At 39.5% G+C, this 19,243-nt stretch overlaps 1 protein-coding gene and 1 long non-coding RNA gene across 5 annotated transcripts in view; both read right to left on the reverse strand.

Annotated features, from left to right (window-relative positions):
• Nucleotides 1-19,243, reverse strand: part of jade2 (jade family PHD finger 2) — a 202,354-nt gene that overhangs the window by 112,634 nt on the left and 70,477 nt on the right. The gene's annotated exons all lie outside the window — the stretch shown is intronic.
• Nucleotides 4,130-19,243, reverse strand: part of LOC134296165 (uncharacterized) — a 32,095-nt gene continuing 16,981 nt past the window's right edge. Inside the window, exon 2 of the long non-coding RNA XR_010002746.1 lies at nt 4,130-18,528. This is a non-coding gene — a long non-coding RNA (uncharacterized LOC134296165). The remainder of the gene's footprint in view (nt 18,529-19,243) is intronic.

Below are 19,243 nucleotides of genomic sequence, written 5' to 3' on the forward strand. Positions count from 1 at the left end.
AAATCCAATCTACAAGGGCTGCACTTCAAATATAATGACCACTCATTCATCTAAGTGAATGCATACTATAAACTGTTGGAGCTATCCAGCACTTCACAAATCACAAATAAGCTAGCACCAATGTTTCCCTAAGGAAATGAAAACATGGTTCTTTAGGCAAGCTTTTGAAAATGACCTGGACATTAGCTAACCTAGAGGATTAAATACATTGTTACTGACACTGGCACTTAAATGTCTAAAATGCAGATATAGCTGAGATGTTGTGCTATCCATTTTAACAACAGGTATTTCTGTGTTTATTCTTCTAATTGAGGTTGTATCTTTATTTTTGTAATGTGCTGCTTTAGGCTAACTGATAATGTTTCACATGTTGATGTGATGTGGCACTAATATGTGCTATTCTGTAAGCTGCCTGAGTCCTTTTAGGAGATGGTTGGCGGGATACAAACACAAAGTTGTTGTTATTGTTGTTGTTGTTTAATGACTGAACAACATTTTGGTGTCACACAGCTATCAGAATATGTCTTTAAGGACTTATCCAAGACTCCTCCAAAGAAATATTCCATAGGTTTATGTTATCCTTTCTCCCATAGGAAATCTATTGTTTGCTTTAACTACATTATATTATCATGAATATCATGAATATGTTGATACCAATGATGGTTAGCCAAACTATAGCTAAGCTAACACTGCCTGGCCAGACATTTGGATCATGAAATCAATTTGTAATATTGCATTCAGGGCTCATTGTGTACATAAAAGGGAAGGGAGCACATGATCTTGGAGCATGTCTAGGCTTTCTCAAATTACAAGAAGTAATTTGGGGACATATATTTCTAGGACCACTGACAATGGACTTGCATATGATGGATTGTGGTTGCATTTACAATTATAACACTACCCCATAATCCAAAATGAGTGACACTTTTCTGTCAAAAGTATGAAAAGAAAATTATGTAAATAGTGGCTATGCTGCCTAGGAGATTCAAGGAACTGTAATCCAAAAAGTTAACTGGGAGAGATGTAATCGCATGATTAAAATAATTAATGCGCAAGTGCAAGGTCTGTCATAATTCTGGTCTGATTGGTGCAATATTATAAAGTTCACAAACTCTAGCTAGACAAAACTGTAATAAACAAAAATACTCTTGGTTCATACTAAAAATAGAGGACTACAGAGTGAATCACTCAGAAAGGACATCAAACAGTCTCAAATGAGTGTTCTCAGGAATAAAAGAGCAAATAATAGAAGCAGAAAACAACTTTATGTTGAGATAAACCTGCCACCCAGAGAACAAGATAACACTTTCGAACTTTAAAGGCTCTGCATGATATATACAGAAGATAAGAGAACAGAAAAATTGATCATAACCATTGGAGCGGATAGAAAATGTCACAGGAACTGAGTGACTCACCCTTATGTACAGAGGGAATTTTTTTCAAATAGGCTAAAAGAGGAAAGTGGGCAGAGGATAAATACACCAAAAAGGAAAACATTAAGGAAATCAATGCATTATTAACTTAAACGCATCCAACTACAATGCAGCTAGAGAAATCATTAATCTATTAAAATTGTGTACTTTTGTTTTTAATATTGAATCATCTACTTTGAGTCCAATGGAAAGAGGCATTTTTCTTATGGTAAGTAAATGACTCTTTCAAGGTAGAATGGATGTATTTAATGCTTTTAAACTCTCGCCTCTCTGTTACTGAAATGGAAAAAGAACTACATGACTACTGATCTTGCAGGTTTACACATGGGGAGGTTTGTGCCTGCAAAAATGAAATAATAGCCATGAGATGTTCCTTTCCTACTGCAGACTGGCATGTTAAGACAGACACACACACACACACACACACATTTCCATTTGAAGTTGTTTGAAGTTCATGCCAGAGGTGGGAGAAGTAAGACAAATGAAAGGCAGAGATGAGTCATTTTAGAACGGTGTTAATAAATGGTGTTAGAACAGGAAACCTCTGAGAACTCATCTCAGGGTGTGTAGTAAACCATCCCATTAAAAGCTTTCATTTCTTTCTATCAGCCCAGGCTCCCTGAAATTACAGCCAAAGGCACCGCAGTTCCATATTTTGCAAGCAGATATTTCTGGGAATGTGAAAGCTTTGTTAGAAGTGCCTGTTAATCTGTGCACATGTAGGGCAACCTCCACCATCGAGGTGGCTCTGTCGGAAAGATGGGATCAAGTTGAGATCACGCCCTGTTGAAGATGAGGACCCTCATTATAGAGAAAATTTGGAAACTGAGGCAACTAAAGACAGGTTTTTTATATATCATGTTCATCACATGATAAAAACAATACAATGTGTTTGTGGAAATGACTTGTGGAAATGAAAAACCACCACAGGGGGCAGGTTTTTTATACATCACTAATGATGAGACTAAAGCTGAACAGAATTTTTTTAAAAAATAAAATGGGTTCAAAAGTCTATAGAGAACTGGGCATAATACCTTTATGACCAGAGCTTAAACCCCTCCCCAGCCAGGAAGCTTGCTGGTTGGTGGCACTGCCTCAGTCTAACTCTGAAATCTTCAATATGGCATATAATGATGGAGACCATCCACTGGGTCTCTGAGGACAGATCACCTTAGCCCCTACCAGAATGGATTTTATATTTTAAAATCTTCAAAGAAAAATTATCAGACAGCAATTGTTCATTCTTCACCTTCAAACAATTCTCCAAAAGACATGAAATCAACTTCTTTCCCAGAAGAAGTTGATTTCTAGCCTAGTCAAGGATTCATCCTCCAATATAGCTCTTCCCCTTCACTCTCCCTCTTCTCTCTCTTTCCTTAGTCTTGCTCTTTCGTTCTCGCTACACCATCCTATTCCACCAGGACACTTTTCTTCCATTTCTACTATCGTGCTCCTTTTCTCCTCCACCCCAACACCATTCCTTCCATTTCCTCTAATCTACCTTCTGAGACTGTCACTTCATTCTCTTCCCACCCAAACAAGGTTACTCTCAAATGATGAGATGGATGGCTGCAGTGAAACCTGCATGGGGACTATGGTTATTTTCCTTTCCTTTTAAAGATGGGATAAATAGAGCAGGTCCAATGAGAAAAAAATCTCACAGAGGTCAACAGGACAAATTTGAGCTTGCACGCACGTAGTTTCTGACATATAGCAACCCTAAAGCAAAATCTATCATAGGGTTTTCCTGGAAAGATTTGTTCAGAGGAGGAGATTGGTCTTTGGCTTCCTCTGAAACTGAGAGATTGTGACTTGGCCAAGATCAGCCACTGGGTTTCCATGGCCAAGCAGAGATTTGAAATCTGGTCTCCAGAATTGTTATGCCTATCTTCGTGACCGTGTCGTCCCCTATGAACCTACACGATTTCTAAGATCCTCTGGGGAGGCCCTCCTCTTGCTTCCACCTTTTTCACAACTACGTTTGGTGGGGACGAGAGAGAGGACCTTCTTGGTCGTGGCCCCGACTCCGGAACTCCCTCCTCAGGGAGATTCGGTTAGCTCCCTCTATCCTCCCTTCAGGAAACAACTAAAGACCTGGATGTTTCGGCTGGCCTTTGGTGACAAACATTGGATAATCTGCCCTAGATGGTATTATACTTCTACTCTGTATCTTATTAGGTCCTTATTATCTATGCACATTAACTTATTATTTTACTCTTGTATAGCTGCTTCAGTTTCTCCACCTATGTAGTCGACAGAATTGTGCCTGGTGGTTGACTGATATTATCAACTGTTATAAAACCCCTGTTTTATATTGTACTAGCTGTGCCCGGCCACGCGTTGCTGTGGCGTTGTCTGGTGGCGTTGGTGAGAACTTGTTGAGGTAGTGGTGGTATTGAATGTCTATTGTATGGTTGTCTTTATGTTTAGTATGCATTTGGTTGTTTGTGTACTGTGAAAGTGGTGAGGGTAGAGGGGGTCTATGTCCCTGTGTAGTATTGTATAGTATTTATACCTTGTCCATGTGTTGTGAATGCTTGGATTGTGTCCTGCTGCATAGTAGAAAGGGTTGGGCTGGATGGCCCTTAGGGGTCTCTCCAAACTCTTGGATTCTATGCTTCTATTATTATTATTATTATTATTATTATTATTATTATTATTATTATTATCATCATCTTCATCATCATTATTATGTAGAGGCTGGATGGCCATCTGTCAGGAGTGCTTGGATTGTGTCCTCCTGCATGGTAGAAGGAAGTTGATCTGGATGATCCTTAGGGGTCACTCCAAACCTTAGGATTGTATGATGTTGTTGTTATTTTTATTATTATTAGTATTAGTATTGAGAGGCTGGGTGGCCATCTGTTGGGAGTACTTGGATTGTGTCCTGCATGGCAGAATTGGGTTGGACTGGATGGCCTTTAGGGGTGTTTCTTAACTGTCTGATGCTATGATTCGATGTGTATTATTATTGTGCAGATATTGGATGGCCATCTGTCAGGAGTGGTTGGATTGTGTCCAACTGCATGATATAAGGAAGTTGAACTGGATGATCCTTAGAGGTATCTGCTAACCTTAGGATTGTATGATATTCTTCTTATTATTATTGAGAGGCAGGCTGGCCATCTGTTGGGAGTGCTTGGATTGTATCGTCCAATGGCAGAGTTGGGTTGGACTGGATGGCCTTTAGGGGTCTCTCCTAACTGTCTGATTCTATGATTCGATTTGTATGATTACTGTGCAGATCTTGGATGGCCATCTGTCAGGATTGCTTGGTTTGTGTCGTCACATGGTAGAAGGAAGTTGAATTGGATGATATTTAGGGGTGTCTCCTAACCTTATGATTGTATGATATTCTTCTTCTTCTTATTATTATTATTATTATTGAGAGGCTGGGTGGCCATCTGTTGGGCGTGATTGGATTGTGTCCTCCATGGCAGAATTGGGTTGGACTGGATTACCATAGTAATTATTTCATATTACAGTAGAATCTCACTTATCCAACATTCGCTTATCCAATGTTCTGGATTATCCAACGCAGTCTGCCTTTTAGTAGTCAATGTTTTTGTAGTCAATGTTTTAAATTCATTGTGATATTTTGGTGCTAAATTTGTAAATACAGTAATTACAACATAGCATTACTGAGCATTGAACTACTTTTTCTGTCAAATTTGTTGTATAACATGATGTTTGGTGCTTAATTTGTATAATCATTACCTAATTTGATGTTTAATCGGCTTTTCCTGAATCCCTTATTATCCAACATATTCACTTATCCAACGTTCTGCTGGCCTGTTTATGTTGGATAAGTGAGACTCTACTGTATATTTATAATCTTATATTATCTGCTTAGAACTGGATTATATGAGGCCCCCTCTACACAGCTGTATAAAATGCACACTATAAATGGGTAATATAGCTGTGTGGAAGGGCCTTGAGTCTACACTGCCATATAATCCAGTTAAAATCAGATAATCTGTATCTTATAGGCAGTGTGGAAGAGGCCTGAGGCCTAACTGTGCCTGTCCCCTGGGCTGAGTAGGTTGCTAGGAGACCAAGTGGGCAGAGCTTAGCCTTGTAACTGGCAGCAATTGGATAAAAAACAATTCTTCCTCTCCTTCTAATTAGGACTTTATTTTTCTTTTCTTTTTGTTGTATGAACGTAGAGGCATGAATGAGGGGTTGTGTTGTCAAGTTTAGTGTTTCTGGGATGTGTAGTTTTGTTGTTTTGTCCTAGGCCATTTTTTTTATCCTTTTATATATATAGATTATTGTTTCTTTTTATACTGTGAAGTGTATTTATGTTATTGTTTCTTTGTTTAATTATGTTGTTTGGGCTTCGCCCAATGTAAGCCGCCCTGAGTCCCTGTGAGGAGATGGTGGTGGGGTATAAATAAAGCATTATTATTATTATTATTATTATTATTATTATTATTAAGTGCTCAAACTACTACATTAAATCAGTTCTACTTATTTTCTATGAAACTGGTACTTCATTATTCCACGTGGGATAAATGATGGAAATTGGCATTTGGGGCTCAAATCAATTTTTTTCTTGAGCTGGTTGTTTGTCTTTTACAATCAGCCACACCTTCTATATCCTGGGACTAGTAAATCCCACACTTTTGACAGCTTGGCAGTTCCTCATACTTCCAAATATGTCCATATGTGTCTTTATTGCACAAAGAAACAAAGGTACCATATCAGCTTATTCTCATGTTATGATGTCACAAGCTCCAAGCCTGACCTATCTCATATTATCCTGGTGAGGATAAAATGGAATAAGTGAAATGTATCTTTGTTTGCAAACTCAGGTGGGAAACTGTCAGGGCTTAAAAGGCCACACTGTCCCACCAGGGGTCCTCGGAGGGCCATTCCCAGCACCACACACCCCAAAAAGCTTTGGGGGGATGCCTTAGGGTGTATTCAGGGCATTTTTGAGAACAGGGGAAACCATCACCAACCAGGAAATGATATCAAATTCAATTTTTTCAACAGAAGTAAAGTTGCCACACTTTGATAAACACATTTCCTAGCAGATTACTTCAAACCAACGAATGACATGACTGCTGCATTTTTACTATGGAATAAGATTAAATTTTAGCTTCAAAAAAGAGGATATGTTGGGAGAAAGGTGAATTTGGATGCAATCAAAAGAATTTTTTTAAAAATTGAGAGGTCTGCGGGCAGCACACAACCTGGGGGTGTCAATTCTTTCCCTATCCCCACTTTAACAAGCTGCTTTTTAAACAAGTAGTATTTTAAAAATGAGAATTTGGTTCATGCCACTCATCTACTATGTCTACTCTAGTTGGAACGAAAAATTGGCTTCAGCCCAGTGCCAGCAGTTTCAACATATTGATCTTCATTAATTGTCACTTAAAGTCCAGATAACTAGAAATCAATTAGAGTTATGCATGTATAAATCTGTCAAATATGTACATAAACCTATTAATTTAAATCAAATCAAAATCCATGTGGGCAGACAAGGGGGAAAGGTCAACATACAGCAAAATGGGTGTCTTTAACTAGTGTGCTAACTTCATCCCAGAGAAGGCTCATTTGGCCTTAATGACTTCCCAATTACAATACTGTTAAGAGATCTATTTGGGGCTTTCCTTGAAAAGAGTTCAGAAGCTACAGCTAATGCTAAATTGTTATTCTGCTTTTTCTTTAGAGACCAAAAACCACCAATCTTGTAACAGTTGCACTGGTTTATAGTTTACTCCTTAGCTCAATTCAAGGGGCTGGCTTTGACCTACAAAACCCCAAAAGGCTTGTGTCAGAATCTGTGAGTCTTGATGAAGGCCTTATTCTACATTTCACCACGTTAAGAGGCTAGACAGGTGAGTATATGAACCACTGTTTTCTCAAAAGTAGCACCTTGATGTAAAATCTCTTCCCAAAAGAAGTCAAGCTGGCTCTGTTCCTTGTCAGCTTTCAGAAGGAGCTGAAGTCCTCACTATTTTCCACGGCATTTTCTCCTTAAAATTGGCACTAGAATTTAACAACAACAACAACATAAAGCTTTATTTATATCCCTCCCCCCTCTCCCCAAGGGGAGTCGAAGCAGTTTACAACAAGAGGTAACAATGTAACAAGGTATCAGTCACACTTGCAATCCCAAAAAGGTTAAATCAAAAGAAATAAATCAGAAAAGCCAAATCATAATACATAGAAGAAAAATAAATCCCAATAAGCATATTAATTATAACTCATAAACATCACCCATATAAATATAAAACTTTACAACAATTAAGACATATAGTACCACTAAAACATCACAGAACCTGCTCTTGTTGGTAACAGCAATAAAACCCAATTAAAATTAATCCCATTAAAAACTTCCATCTCTTGGTTTACAATTAGCCATTTTCAAATGCCTGCTTTTAAAGCCATGTTTTAAAAGATCATTAAAGTGGGGGCCAGCATTTGGATTATTTTAATTTTTTGTGCCTTAAAAACTGGTTTTAAAATACTGCTTGATTTTTAAAAGTAGCTTTTAATCTGTTCAAATGTGTTCTGCATTGCTTCAGGGGCCCTGCTTAACAGAAAGGTGATAAACCAGTACTCTAAAAAAATAAATAAATTATAAGAAATAAAGTGCAATGCAACTGCAGAAAAGGTCCTGTTGTTAGTATTCATGCATCTAAACTACTTACAAGGGGAGTCTTCTGATGTGAATATTAACAATTATGACAGAGTGTTCAAATATAAAAGAGAAGAGGAATTCCGTGTTTTTAATTTCATGACAAGCTATAACTCCTGAAATATATTCTTCTATGTAACTATTAAAGGTGCCACAGCCCTGTCCTCTTTTGGCCCTTGGCTATTATATTTACCAAAAGCCACTCTGGTTGCCTTTGAGGATGGGCAAGACAGAACTGTCTGAAATTTCTGCCTTTACAAATGAGGCAGAAGTACAGTAAAGTGGCTCACCGAGTGTGGCATGAACAACCAGGACCAAGACAAAGCCTCCTGGCATTAACTTTTGTGGCCTCAGGGCAGGCTAAATGGCTCAAAAAGCCTCTACCCTGTTTCCCCTAAAATAAGACATCCCCAGAAAATAAGACCTAGTAGAGGTTTTGCTGAATTACTAAATATAAGGCCTCCCCCAAAAGTAAGACCTAGCAAAGTTTTTGTTTGGAAGCATACCCGCCGAACAGAACACCAGAGCATGCAGGATCGGTAAAGGTACATACCATAAAGTGTTACACATGGAAATATTGGTAGTAACAAGAAATTCTTTATAGGATTCACAATTTGTCTGGTTATGCTGGTTTATGATGACAACTATTGTACAGTATATAATAAATGTTCATTTTTTGATCAACAATAAATGTGAATTCTTCTTCATGGAAAAATAAGACATTCCCGGAAAATAAGACCTAGAGCATCTTTGGGAGCAAAAATTAATATAAGACACTGTCTTATTTTTGGGAAAACACGGTAGGTAGATAGCAATAGGTGTCCATTGCCATTTTAATTCACCAAGGATTTTGCAATCCTGGGCACAGTGGATCTTTCAATTTACCCCCCAGCAAACATAGGAAGGAGTTTGGAAACCAATACAGAAGCAATTCTCAGACAATTAGTACTCAATAGAACTCCAAACAAGTTATAGCAAGTCTGTTGTATCTTGTTTCTCCTCTGAGATGCCAAACATTCGTCAATGCTAGCTTTTTCTGGCAGGATCCAAGATAGCACTCCTTAACTGGAAAACACAGGGCCTGTTTAGAGATCACATCTCACCAAAGTTTATTTGTTTTAATTAATTAATTAATTTATTGATTGATATTTCTCCCTGAACCATGCTGGGCAAGAAGTCAACTGGGCAGATTAGGATAACAAGATCATTCCAACTTCCATGATGAGAAGAACTGTTAACGTACCTTCAAACAAGTGATTGTCTCCACATATCTAGAGCATCTCAAGCCAAACAGATGGATTCACCTCCAAACTGCCTGTGCGCTGTTGTTAAGAACTAAAGGGTTCATAACAAAACAACCAGAGGCAGTTAGGATTAAATATTTTTAATGGAAGAAAGAGAGACCTAACAGATTGAGAGCCTAGAAATGATATGTTTGCCTATTAACAAAGACAGTGTAGTGGTTGAAGACTACTACTCTGGAAAACAGTGTTTAAATCTCCACTTGGCCATGAAAACTCACTGTATGACCTTAGGCAAGTCACACATCCTCTTAGCCTCACAAAACTCCATACAATAGCCTTGGGTTGACTTAAGGCAGAAACTACCTGAAGCCACATAACAACAACAAAATCTAAAAAATATAGTTGCACCCAGATCATTGTTCAGACATGCTGCACTCCTTTCAGCCATTCATCCCAGGAGTTTTTAAGAAAAATGAAAATAAAAGTATGCTGCGAGGATAGCGGGACATACAGTCCATGACCATGATGCAAACTAGTAATTTGTCCGGATATCTCCTTCAAAGTGAACTCAAGAGTTTTTCCCTCTAAATACTATCTGCAGTTTTTCTGTTCCCCAAAGCTGTTTCATAATACTCTGGAACAGCTCCTCACTTGCTGAATCTCTTTGTTGTTTGCGGCTTCTCAAGAATGTATTTATGCTAAAGGTGATTGACTGCATTGATTTACCTAACTGTAGCCATAAAAGGAATGCGGCATAAAGCTGTAATGCCATCCAAGTACAAGCCAGAGGCCATTTTAGGTAGTTCAAATCTTCACAACTGTCCTTGGGCATGTATTTGTGTGAAGTATGCAAGAAAGAGCCCAGGATATCCACAAATGCAAATGCCTTGTGGTGGCACATTTTCAATGACTGCAATAACATTTCTAGTTAGTTGCCACTGCTGTTGGTGGACAGTCTGGCCACATGCTGCATTTCAGTCATGAAGGAAACTTCCTCTGCCCTTCCTAGGAGCAGGACTCTGAATGGCTCATCAGCCCCGCAAAAGGGGAAGCCTGTTGTCCAAGCAGGAGGAGCCACCATAGAGACTACTACCATACACTCCAGAATTCCCAAGCTTGGAAAAGGTACATTTTTGGACAAGAGATGCCAAAATCCTCCTGCCAACATAGCCAGTGACTACACTAATATGGGGAGCTATAGTGGGGGGGAAAGAACTATAGTTCCTAGGTCTGTTTAGTTCCAGAATCATTAGAAATTCTGCCTCAAACATAAGGAGCACCATTTACCACAAGTATTTTGAGGATACATTTAAGGAGTGGCTAGTGTCCATCTAACAATGTGAAGAATGAGTATCACAAACATTTGTAAGGATCTATCATACAGTTATTCTCACTAGGAACCAGTTGCCCATGGTTTCCCTTGCTTATAGCCACTCCTGGACTTGGTTGCCATAAAGAACAATGGTGTCAAACTGTCAACATTTTCTTTCTTGCTGATGCTCCTAGACTTCAGATCTCCCTCCATACATGGGGAGATCCCTTCCTTGATCTCCTTTTGGGGTGGTTGTTTAACTCGGTGCTTCGCTGTCTTTAAGTGGACATAAAATACACATTTTAGCATAAATTTTATTGTTTATAATTTTTAACCTCCAGTGGATGTTTAGACTGTTATTACTGTTGCCTTGATAGAGTGGGGAATTCTACCAACAACTGTTTAATAGTTTTCAATTAACTTTTGTATTTATGCTTTTATGCAAGTTTTTATATACTTTCAAATTTGCATTGTTTTAAAATAGGCTGTTAGCCTCCCTGAATTACATTATTGAGAGAGGCAGGATACAAATGAATAAAACAACACAACAGCAGCACAGAAAGAATGAGCCAATAGGACTAATATGTGAGCTGGTGCTCGGTTTAAAAAATGCAGTGAGCTCCTGAGTGTTGCTATCGTTGCCGTATCCTGAATGCTTTCTAACAATAACAACAGCATTTTATTGTCTTTTTATACTTCCAAAAATGCACCTCTTTAATATGCTAGATAGGCATGATATATCATCCCCACATAGTAATTCCCTTATGCAAATCCTTATTTTTACTATAGCAAGGGCTTTAAGTCAGTCATCGTCTTTTTGCCTACATTCTGGTTTAAAGTATTCTCGGCCAATGTCCATAAATAAATCAGCTTATGAAAGTCAGTAGGAAGATAATTCTGCCAGTAGCCTCCAGTGGATGCTCAGACTCTTATTACTGCTATTTTGATTCACTGGGGAAATCTATAAAAAAATGCAAAAAGCCTCACAAAAACATATTGCAATGTAAAATGGATGCTTTTTCATTTTTTCCCTGATACTTATAGCTGTTTATTTTGTGTGTGTGTGTGTGTGAATTTAATATACAATTCCATAGGTTTTATTGACAAGCTACTGTACTGAGCCAAAAGGGAGGGCTAGTAATATCATTATGAGATGAAATTCCAAGAAAGTGAAAACCTTTTGAAAATCTTTCCCACTGCTGTAGAAAATCAAGTGACTTACATGAAAGCAAACAACCATATATCCCATTCTCAGGTATCACTCTTTTGGGTGGAGATAAGATCCCTACCAAATGCCGTTGTACAGATGAAAACATAACAGCCGGAGAGACGGTTGTATTAGAATCATAGAGTTGGAAGAGACCTCATGGGCCATCCAGTCCAACCCCCTGCCAAGAAGCAGGAAATCACATTCAAAGCACCCCTGACAGATGGCCATCCAGCCTCTGCTTAAAAGCTTCCAAAGGAGCCTCCACCACACTCTGAGGCAGAGAGTTCCACTGCCGAACAGCTCTCTCAGTCAGGAAGTTCTTCCTAATGTTCAGGTGGAATCTCCTTTCCTGTAGTTTGAAGCCATTGTTCCGCATCCTAGTCTCCAGGGCAGCAGAAAACAAGTTTGCTCCCTCCTTCCTATGACTTCTCCTCACATATTTATACATGGCTATCATGTCTCATCTCAGTCTTCTCTTCTGCAGGCTCATGGCCAGCTCATTAAGCTGGTCCTCATAGGACTTGTTCTCCAGACCCTTGATCATTTTAGTCACTGTCCTCTGGACACTTTCCAGCTTGTCAACATCTCCCTTCAATTGCAGTGCCCAAAATTGGACACAGTATTCCAGGTGTGGTTTGACCAAGGCAGAATGGAGGGGTAGCATGACTTCCCTGGATCTAGATACTATACTCCTATTTATGCAGGCCAAAATCCCATTGGCTTTTTTAGCAGCCACATCACATTGTTGTCTCATGTTTAACTTGTTGTCCATAAGGACTCCAAGATCTTTTTCACACATACTGCTGTCGAGCCAGGCATTGCCCCCATTCTGTATCTTTGCATTTCATTTTTTCTGTCTAAGTAGAGTATCTTGCATTTGTCCCCGTTGAACTTCATTTTGTAAGTTTCGGCCCATCTCTCTAAGCTGTCAAGATCGTTTTGAATTCTGCTCCTGTCTTCTGGAGTGTTAGCTATCCCTCCCAGTTTGGTTTTGTCTGCAAACTTGATGATAATGCCTTCTAGCCCTTCATCTAAGTCATTAATAAAGATGTTAAACAGAACCGGGCCCAGGATGGAACCCTGCGACATTCCACTCGTGACTTCTTTCCAAGATGAAGAAGATGCATTGGTGAGCACTCTTTGGGTTCGTTCACTTAACCAATTACAGATCCACCTAACCATAGTTTTGCCTAGCCCACATTTGACTAGCTTGTTTGCCATAAAGTCATGGGGGACCTTGTCGACGGCCTTACTAAAATCCAGATACTCTACATCCATGGTGTTCCCTGCATCTACCCAACTTGTAACTCTATCAAAAAACAATATCAGATTAGTCTGGCATGATTTGTTTTTGATAAATCCGTGTTGATTATTAGCAATGACCGCATTTGTTTCTAAGTGTTCGCAGACCACTTCCTTAATGATCTTTTCCAGAATCTTGCCTGGTATCGACATGAGGCTGATGTTTGTGTGATGTTAGCCTGGTGTGACACCATCAATGCAAGAGGCAAAAACACAATTTTAGAAGAATGACAAGGGAGAAATGAAGCTTCATTAGAATCCTATGATCAATTAGTTCCATCCCATCAGTGGTGTATTATTACACATTAACTCCTTGCTTCTAAGTAAAGAGATCAAGTCATATAGATATGAATATTCTCTAGGACAAGGTGAAATGACCTGGATGCTGGATGCATTTTTCCATATACTGTATCCAGAATTCTTCAAGGGGCCTACATATCCTAAAGACACAAAATCTTGTCTGATCTTGGAAGCAAGCAGGGTCAGTACCTGGGTGAGAGACCACCAATGAATATTAGGTGCTATAGGCTATATTTCAAATGAAGAAAGTGGCAAAACAACATCCGAGTATTCCTTGCCTAAGGAAAGTAGGAAACCCTACAAAATGTATGTGGTCACCATAAGTCAACACGCTACTTGAAAGCACATATAAATAGAGAGAGAATCCTTTTGGACAGGATCAGACTACATGGTGACTTAACACACTTACCCAATTTCTGACCACAAACTAAATTTGATAGACCCTTGTGACCATGATGTACATTTTAAAACCACATAGAATAGAACATAACAATGCTTTATAAGACCATCCTCCCTGTGGGTCCATCCATCTTTTGCCACACACAGCTATTCCTCTGGTAGCACAGTAATTTATGTTGTATGGGTTCTACACCATTCTTATGGTACTCTTTTAGAAGCACCCATTTTCCTTTTATCCATCAGCTGCATGATGGACAGGACGATTTTTTTGGTCCAGCAGTATCATTATGAAGATGTACATAGTATCATTATGTTTACACACTTTCACTATAGGTGAAGTAGGACTACTGTTGCCATCTAAACGTTACTGAATTGCAACTGCCAGCATTCTTGGTTACAGTCCAAAAAAATCTGGAGGGCACACAATCAATATCCCAAGACTATAGATCGGGGGGGGGGGGGGGGATAATACTTTTCACATTATGCCCTTTAAGCACTTGGCTGCAAAAGAAAAATGTATCTGTTTTCACTGTTCAAATAATTCTGAAAATATTATGTGGATTTTTTCAATTAGATGAGTAATTCGAGATGCTTTCATCTTAGTAATTTGGCTCTAGATGTAACATTGCTCCAGCTTTCTACCTTTCGAAGCTTAATTTCATACACTTTTGGCATCACTCATACCAATTCTCCAATACAAGCTAGCTCATTAAATTGAAATTAACAATGTGGTAGAAACCTTATCCCACTTTGGGAAAAGAGGTGGGCGGGGGAAGAGAGAGGCCAGGAAAGAAGAGGCACCTAATGTTTCTTACTTGTCTTGGGAGACATGCAGATCAACCAAGAGGCCTACCCAGGGAAACCTTTCTCAGCTGGTAGCATGTTTGAGGCAGCTGAAATGATATACTTGGGATCTTTGTCAATCCATCAGTGTGAGCTCATTTCAGATTTACACACTACCTTTCTGGTAAGGTAAAGGTAAAGGTTTCCCCTGACGTTAAGTCCTGTCATGACTGACTCTGGGGATTGGCGCTTGTAGAGAAGTTATGTGTTAAACAGAGATTATTGATATAATTTTATTTATTTGTTTGTTAAAAAAAAGAGTTATATATTAGCAAGGAAAAGCCTAACATGGAAACTAGCTGGAAGCAGCATTTGGTAGGTTGCCATGGTAACACAGCTTCCCTTGGGAGGAAAAAGGGGGCGTGGCTAAGTTGACAGTTGAGAGTATATTCCCTTTTTTAAAAAGGAGTTGCTGTGAGGGTTTAAAAAGGACAGTTGCGGTTAGGTCTTGGAAAGATTAGGAGCTGTGGAAATCAGCTAAGGACGGCAGCTTATGGTCACTCAGGGGAAAGGCTGGGAATATAGGTTGACCGGGAGTTTAGTATACTGTTTTGAAGAGAAGTTATTTAAGAAATATCCATTCAAACAAGACGGCATTGTAACTTAAGATCCTGAAACGTTTATGTATTGGAACCATACGCTTATGTACAAATAAACTTGAATTTTGTTATTGTTCACAAAGATCAATCTCCTTGCCTCTCTGTAAGCCTGAAAGAAACCCATTACCTCACGTTGGTGGCAGTTACCGTACCTATCTATATAAGTTACCGTACTTTTATATATAAGTTACCATCTTTACTCATTTAAACCCATCAGTTCGGTTATCCTTCCTTATCCACTAAATTCTCCCTGTCATACATTCACACATCCTCCATCCCTCCCTCTCACACATGCGCACATCTCCTCAATTGGAGGCAGCAGTGGGATTTAAAAAAAGAATTTCCCCTGCCTGAGTTGAGTACCACAAATTGGGCTCTCTTCAGTGCTCATCTTCATTTCTAAGCCGAAGAGCTGGCGTTGTCCATAGACACCTCTAAGGTCATGTGGCCGGCATGACTGCATCATGGACAGAGAGGAAAAGTAGAGATGAAGCACTGCTGCCAGACATCCACACTTGAGATACAAGTAGAAATTATTCTGGAAAAATTGCTGTTCTTGTCTCTCATTCTCCTATTGCCAAGAATACAGGCTAAAAAATTAGGGTAACATTCCAATAATCCTAAATTGGGAATTATTACTTGGTTAATGACCACCCAATGGAAATCAGCAAGTATTTCAATGTACAACTTTCACATCCAGTCCCAAGACATGACTCACTGAATCGCAAGAGTGAAACCTAAAACATATTAAGTGTTTACAATCTATCTTAAACATAGTGAACAATACCTGTGGGCAACGAGTAAAAAAACAGAGCTCCTATTGTACTTTTCCTAGCTTTGGCTCCAAGTTGTTCTACTACTTTTTGCTTTGTTGTTTCCACACCTATCTCAACTAACATTCTTTTGACATTAGCACTATCAGATTTTTAAACTGTTTATATACCAATTACATACTTGCTTCTTGATTGGTCTATTTGTGCAGGAAGCTGTCTCCTATAATCTCATCATATTGCACATCATCCCTTGTGAAAAACCAGTTTAAATGTTTGATCTTCCATCCCAGAGTTGTATTTTCCATCAGAAGAACAGAAGGTTCTCAAGTAATTGCAGACTGTGTGATCCACCCGGTTGAGTAGCTGCAACCTATTTTTACTAATTATCTCATTCCTTTCCCTGCCATGCCTTTGATCCATAAAATGAACACTACAAATCCCTTTATGCACTATATCTTCATGACAAATATGAATATGTTTACAGTTGTGCCACTTTCTTATGCAGATCTGAAAAATCCCTAGAAAAATCTGTTCTGAGGGAGATGTCCAAAGATCCATTATTTGATGCGCTTAAAAATGACAGTCAAATAAACAGGAAGTCTAAACAGACATCCAGCAGACAGGCATTCTAAAATAGATTCTAAGCTGTTTATCACAGTATTAAAATAGGCTGATACCCAGCTGACCAGATAAGTCCAGAGTGTTGATACTCATGTCTCTCTCACTTTTAATATTTCTAGCAAAATTTGACAAGCTGAGTATTATTTTAAGTACCAATTTCAATCCTCCTTGCAGAAACTGCTATCTTCACTAACGGTGGGCCCTTAGGATTCAAGACCTTAGCAGTGCACAACAAAATCTTGTGAGACTCTTATTAAAACACAAGAAATTAGAGAAAAGCTTCCTTTCCCAGAATTTTAGTAAATGTTTATGGAGACAAATCAAATCAAGACACTAAGTGGCAAGAAAGATTTTGATCCATTCCAGCAAAAGCAACGGGGAAGATTTTGAGGAGTTAAGCAACTATATAGAACACTGAAAACCTAATACAATGCAAAATTAAGCAATATTAAGTTATATTACACAAACTGATTTAATCATATATCTGCTACTAAGTATATCAACTGCTAATGCATACATACACACTTTATTAATGTATGTTTTGGAGAGTTTTTTTCATGTCAGGAGCAACTTGAGAAACTGCAAGTCACTTCTGGTGTGAGAGAATTGGCCGTCTGCAAAGACATTGCCAGGGGACATCCGGATGTTTGATGTTTTTATCATCCTTGTGGGAGGCTTCTCTCATGTCCCCACATGGGGAGCTGGAGCTGACAGAGAGCTCATCTGAGCTCTCCCCTGATTTGAACCGGCAACCTTCAGGTCAGCAACCCAACCTTCACGTCAGCAGTCCTGCCTGCACAAGGGTTTAACCCACTGCGCCACCGGAGGCGCCTATAGATATATATATATATGTTATTTTTAATGTATATACAGACAAATCACAACAGCTTGACTCAGACTGAGGTATGAGCTTTTCACCTGTCAAATGGGGATCCAGGGCACTGGACCAGAAGAGAAGAAGACTTGCCAAATAAAAGGAACAATCTCCCTCCAGCTGCAAGTGCTATAATCACTGGACAATTTGACCCTTTCCAATAGCATGGCAAACAGAAATGGAGGAGTAGACATAATCCAAGCCTAGTAGCTGTCATCAAAATCAACAGCAAGAGGAAAGGACGAGCCAGTGAAGGAAATATCACTTCTAGAAAGTGCATATGATTTCAGCACCTTCCCCACCATCATTTACTCATCACAGCTATTTGTCTTCCCTGGAGCAATGATTTCTAAACTGTGGGGGGCATAATTGGCATTCCACTTCTTTGAATCTTGAGGCAAAAGCTGGAAGGGAAGAAATTTTAGCTGCATACTGCAAGATGTTCCTCAGCATCTCTCAATCATGCTGATGTTCAACTCTTTCTTCTAAAGCTGTTCAGAAATCTAGGACTGCCTCACGTCAACTGGAACTGGGTCAACATCCACCACCCTGACATCACTGAAAGAAGCCTCTCTAGGTTGTAGTATAGACCCAGTTGGTGGAGTTCCTCGTTGTTGTTGCTGCTGTTGTTGTTCTTATTATTATTACATGCCTTCAAGTCAATTCCAAACTAAGGCAACTATGGATTCAGATCCTGGTCTTTCTAGTCCAACAATCGTAGAATCATAGAGTTAGAATAGACCAAATCACACCAACACTGTGGATCCCTAGGTTTATTCTGGATGATGATGTTTCAAGCTTCTTTTGCTAGGCAACTCATTTTATCCAAGTACTGCCATTAAATCTTAAAATGTTTGCTAGAACATCTCCAGAGAAGAAAGAATAGCTAGCCCTTGAAGATGCAAATCTTTCTTCTCTTTCTGCCAGTGACCCAGAACCTTCATGCTAAGTAGGTCTGAAAACCATGACCTGTCATGGAACCAAGTCCCAGGGCTGAATTTCCAAGCCCTGGACTTGGAGTCATAACATAAATAATCCTGAATGTCTCATGAAAGCACCTGGCAGAAGAAGATAGAAGAGCATGGGAACTCGGGGTTGAAAGTATAAACAATTATAATTGGTAGACTGTGTGGGAATAGTAGTAATGTGATACAGGGGGTGGGGTTTTGATGATGACATTTACGTGTGGTGTGACGTTGCAACAAAGGTGATAAAAATGATTGTATGTAAACATTAGGTCATTCTCGACTTTTTCCAAGTCATGTATTCTTCAATAAAAATTGGTTTTGAGAGCAGCTATCTTTGATCTGCGTTCATGCTGGTTCTTTGAAGTAAGCAGGACATTAAAGTCGAGAATCCCGTTCTCACCCTCCTGCGGAGTCGCAGTGAAGTGAAAATGAGTGGAGGGGGCGATCAAAGCCCAAAAGGAGCAAGGAAGGCCTTGCCAGAGGCCCGGCCGCTGGGGGAAGAAACGCTACAAGCTATAGCTTCCTCTACGGGGTACCCCAGACCGAACGGCGTGACCCAGAGGATTCCCAGAGGAGGAAGAGGCGTCTCGGCAGCTGCAGAAACCAGTTGGGGATCTGGAGGGAGCATGCCGGAGACCGTTGCCCCGCGGTTATCCATTCTGGAGACCAATTTGTCCAGGCTGTCGGAAACCGTGGGGAGATTGGTGCCACTATTG

The sequence above is a fragment of the Anolis carolinensis genome, chromosome 2 (genome assembly GCF_035594765.1).
Source record: "Anolis carolinensis isolate JA03-04 chromosome 2, rAnoCar3.1.pri, whole genome shotgun sequence".
Taxonomy (NCBI): Eukaryota; Metazoa; Chordata; class Lepidosauria; order Squamata; family Dactyloidae; genus Anolis; species Anolis carolinensis.